General features: G+C 49.7%; 1 pseudogene; it reads right to left on the bottom strand.

The window, feature by feature from the left end:
- Nucleotides 1-3,955: 3,955 nt before the first annotated feature.
- On the bottom strand, nt 3,956-4,615 carry LOC125534521 (uncharacterized; annotated as a pseudogene).
- Nucleotides 4,616-5,076: the final 461 nt, after the last annotated feature.

The raw sequence follows: 5,076 nt of genomic DNA, 5'->3' as shown, positions 1-5,076 counted from the left end.
TCAGCCCACAAAGGATCTTTAATTCGAGAGACCCACCGGAATTGGTTCAGATGTGAACACCCACTGTTTACTCTGTGAGGCACGGAATGGCCTATTTGAGAGACGCTGGTGTGGTATATTCTTCGCATGGTCATGGGTCCCAGGAAGGCACGGCGTTTTATTGTGTAGAGTGACGTTAGATTGTCTTGGTGTTCCAGATGGCGTGGTTTTATGTAGAGTCATGTTCGCCTGTATTTGTGTTCGAAATGATTTCGTTGACTAGTTCAGTAGAACATGCACGGACATGAATGCTATCAGGGCATGGTTGGGTCCGTCGGAGAGTCACGTTTCGTAAGTTTATTGTTGAAACAAAGCGGAATGGGTTTAGGTGTTAACACTAAATGTTTACTTTGCGAGTGGCCGGTTTGAGAGTCGAGGTGTTTAAAAGCATAATTTCCTTGTTTTTAAAAGCCACGGCTCTGTGCTGAGTTGCGTGGCGCTTCTTTTATTAGAAGCACGGCGTGAGGTGTTTAAAGGCACGGCGTGGTATTGTGTAGAGTGACGTTAGTTTGTCTTGGTGTTCCAGATGGCGTGGTTTTATGTAGAGTCACGTTCGCCTGTATTTGTGTTCGAAATGATTCCGTTGACTCGCTCAGAAGAAGAGGCACCGACATGAATGCCATCAGGGCATGGTTGGGTGTGTCGGAGAGTCACGTTTCGTCAGTTTATTGTTGAAACAAAGCGGAATGGGTTTAGGTGTTAACGCTAAATGTTTACTTTGCGAGTGGCCGGTTCCAGAGTCGAGGTGTTTAAAAGTGTAATGTTTTTAAAAGCCACGGCTCTGTGTGGTGCTTCTTTTATTAGAAGCACGGGCGTTAAGTGACTACAGCTACGGTTCTGTACCAGGTATCGACATGACTTGTGCACTGATGATGGTGTGGACGTTCGTGGCAGTGTTAAGGGTCACAGGCACGGGCGTGAAGCTCTAAAATGCATGCTGCCCTATAACGTAGAGTCACGCTCCCGTGTGTTTGTGTTCCGAATGATTCCGTCGACTCGATCAGACGGAGAGGCACCGCCGTTCAACGCACAAAGGTTCTTTAATTGGGGAGACCCAGCGGAATTGGTTCAGATGTGAATACCCACCGTTTACTCTGTGAAGCATGCAATGGCATATTCAAGAGACACTGGTGTGGTATATTCTTCGCACGGCTATGGGTCCCAGGAAGGCACGGCGTCGCATTATGTAGAGTGACGTTAGTTTGTCTTGGTGTTCCAAATGATTCTGTTGAATCATTCGCACTGAAAGGCACAACTATATGTGTTACACGGAGTCACATTCGCGTGTTGATTGCAGAAACCCCACCGTTCGACGGGCATCCCCTCGTATTCGGTGTGAACGCCGCTCCGGAAACCCAAGGGTCCGACGTGCGTTTCCTCCGGTGATGCCGTTCTGGAGGAGGTGGAGGTATTTAATAGAGTGAACGCCACGTGTCGGCGCTGCGGAATCCAAAAGGACCGACGGCTGTCTCATCCATCGGTGAAGTGAACACCGTGTGTCACCGTTCCGTCGCCCAAGGTCAAGAAGAAGTTATTTAAGCCAAGCGGCGTCCACCACCACTAGACATCATCCTGCTTCTCCCTCTTTCGCCGGCAATCTTAGGAAATCACCCATCTTCCTCTTTTCGTTTGTGACGTTCCCCGCCATGGTTCGGCACAAGATAACTACTTATGCGATGCTTACTCCCGAGCGTCGCTTTCAGGTGCAGGAGGACATCCGTTCGAGGCGCGCCGCTCGGGTCACAGCGGGCATGTCTCCGGACTCGCCGGGGCCGGAGGAGATTGGGGAGGTGGAGGAAGTGGAGGGGGATCTGTCGGAGGTCATGCAGGGAGTTGATCCAGTTGGGGGAGATCTGATGGAGGAAGAGGGGGGGGTGACAAGGATGAGGAAGACGACGTGGAAGGCGTGGACGAGGATGACGAGGACGACGAGGAAGGCATGGACGAGGATGAGGAGGACGACGAGGAAGGTGTGGACGAGGACGACGAGGAAGGCGTGGACAAGGATAACGAGGACGACGAGGAAGGCATGGACGAAGATGAGGAGGACGACGAGGAAGGTGTGGACGAGGACGACGAGGAAGGCATGGACGAGGATGACGAGGACGTTGAGGAAGGCTTGGACGAGGATGATGAGGACGACGAGGAAGGCGTGGACGAGGACGACGAGGAGGGAGATGACGAGGACAACGAGGAGGCTGGTGACGAGGAAGACGAGGACAACGAGGAGTGGGGTGACGAGGAAGACGAGGCGGAGTTCTATCTCGGTGAGTCGGCCTTGATGGCGAAGCAGACCGCTATCCTGGAGTCCATCCAAGATGAGGCGTATGTGGAGTCCAACCGGCGCTTCCTCCGGGAAGAGCAGGCGAAGACCGATGTGCTCTTCCACGAGCTGGATGTGGAGCAGGAGGCGGAGGCCAACGACGTCGATGTCAGAATGGAGATAGTGGACATCTCCGACGACGGGGAGCAGTGTAGTTTTGTTGGTAGATGTTTGCTTTTTATGCTTTTCATGTTTTGTGTGTCTATAAAGGTTGAACAATGTCAAGCAATCGTCGTTGTCAGAACGGAGACAGTTTCGTTTCCATGTCAAACACCATGTCAAACGCCGTACTAACCAGTACAATGTGAATTGTACTGCAAAGTTGACACATTTATTTTGGACGGTGTATGTTTTATTACAAATTGCAGTTTTAAGTACCATATTTGGGTCGGAAGGCATATGTTTTATTACAATGTATTGTTTTATTATAGATTGCAGGTTCAAGTGCAAAATAAACATCTCAACTAGGGCACATATTTGACTCTAGAAATTTCAGTGTGGTTAGATTTGAATATGGTTTCAACATGGTTAGATTCTAGAGAGGCACTCAACAACATGCACAAAAAAGCCACAGGTGTGCTTCTGAGAAGCACCGTCTTGCATGGTTTTACCGCAAGATGGGATTCGACATTTATCCAGGACATTCCGGGTTTTATAAGTGTAGAAAGAATTGTTTTTCACATATATGTTGTGTGGCAGAGGCACGACAATTACTTTTGTGAGAGGCATGAATGTGCCGACGGAACGGGCACGGTCACGTATGAAATAGGTGCAAGGTGGTCCCTAATGTCTCCTTAATGTACCATCTATACACTTTACTGTTACAAGCACGATCGTCGTTCTTGTTGAGGCACGGAGGTGAAGGATGGAGCCTTTGCGTCTGCGATAGTCACGTCCTATATTAAGAAGGAAGCAAATCTTCACAGACCCGATACGTCGGAAGCTGGCTGTAAGGCATGCTCCTGCCTCTGCGTTTTCGATGACGTCACGTTTAGTGCTAGTGGGGTGGACGTAATGCTCGGTTTGCTTATGTTTTTGTTGTCAGCAACTTTCTTAACATGTTACGCCCGAGAGAGGCACGGTGTTACCCGACGTAGAGGCATGCATGTAACTAATTGAAGGCACGGAGACATGATTTCAAGGGAGGTACAGACGTGAAAATGATCGTTATGCAAGGACGTGAAGGTGTGCCTCTGCTTTAAAGAAGCTTTCACTAACACATTTTCATTGTGGGGGGCATGGACTATGAGCTCCATGTGTTTTCGAAGGCATTAGGCCTCATTAATGAACATATCAGAGAGAAGGTGAATCTTTTGGTTGACATCTAGAATGTTGCGTAAAATGACGTGAAGCCAAGTTATGCATGGTCCCCTTGGTATCAGAGGCACATAGGCACATAAGTGCCTATTGTGGTGCACTGGAAATAAACTTGTGCAAAAGACATGTAAATTGCAAGAAAACTACAAGGTTGACTACGACACAAGCAAACCTAAATTTATAACAAGCAAAAGGCAGTCTTGAGGGAAATCAAATCCAATGAGAAATCTAGAATGTTCTAGATAATTTTGTTTGCCGGGACCATCTACTTCAATATTAGTAGTCGCCACAAGACCTAGCGTGCTTCCTGATCTGCTCCTTGTCGGGTTTTACCCGGCGAAGCCCTTCCTGGATGATGCTGAGGCGGCTCCATATCTCGTACGCAGCGTAAGCGTCCTTTGCCGCGTACTCGATGTGCCTCATGGACAGGGGCATGCACACCCAGCGGCTGTGTTATGCGTTGGTGAGCTCTACGTCATGCACAAGGATGCCTGAGACGTCCCCAAGGGAGTCCAGAGGCTTGGTAGCTGTAGGCACCCTCCATTCCTTCTGGATGTCGATGAAGTGGGCGATCTCCAGTCCGACGCGGCCGAGCATCTCTATGTCGCCGTCGATGGAGAAGCCAACAAACGTGTACCTGGGGTCCGCGAGGAAGTTGTCGAACTTGGTGTAGTTCTTGTCGGCCGCGCTCAGTTGGAAGAGCAGCACCGGATGATCCTTGCCGATGGAGAGCTGGACGAGGGCGGGTTTCTGATCTTCGCCATGGTCGTTGGTGTACTTCACATCAACTCCGACGATCTTGTGGCGCTCGAACTGGAGGTGTCGCTCGAACTGCTCAATGGTGGTCGCCGCCTTGTACAAGTCGTTGGTGTGGATCACGTGCAACTTTGTGTTGCGGTGCGCCTACACCTCCATGAATTCCCTGGTGAATCCCATCGCCTGGAGCAGTTGGTCCTCCTGTAATCTGATTTTTCGTGGGGAACAATGAGTGGGAGCTCAATGGCGATTTCTGTTCTTTGTGTGTGAGAAGGCCGCGGCGGGAGTCTAAATTTAAGGGCGGGTGAGGGAGTCCTGGATTAGGGGGTGTCCGGATAGCCGGACTATACCTTCGGCTGGACTCCTGGACTATGAAGATACAAGATTGAAGACTTCGTCCCGTGTCCGGAAGGGACTTTCCTTGGCGTGGAAGGCAAGCTTCGTGATACGGATATGTAGATCTCCTACCATTGTAACCGACTTTGTGTAACCCTAGCCCTCTCCGGTGTCTATATAAACCGGAGGGTTTTAGTCCATAGGACGAACAACAATCATACCATAGGCTAGCTTCTAGGGTTTAGCCTCTCTGATCTCGTGGTAGATCTACTCTTGTACTACCCATATCATCAATATTAATCAAG

This window comes from Triticum urartu, chromosome 2A (genome assembly GCF_056163025.1).
Source record: "Triticum urartu cultivar PI428250 chromosome 2A, HENAU_Tu73, whole genome shotgun sequence".
Classification (NCBI taxonomy): Eukaryota; Viridiplantae; Streptophyta; class Magnoliopsida; order Poales; family Poaceae; genus Triticum; species Triticum urartu.
The sequence above is the reverse complement of the archived record's forward strand: the minus strand, read 5'-3'. Positions and strand labels throughout refer to the sequence as shown.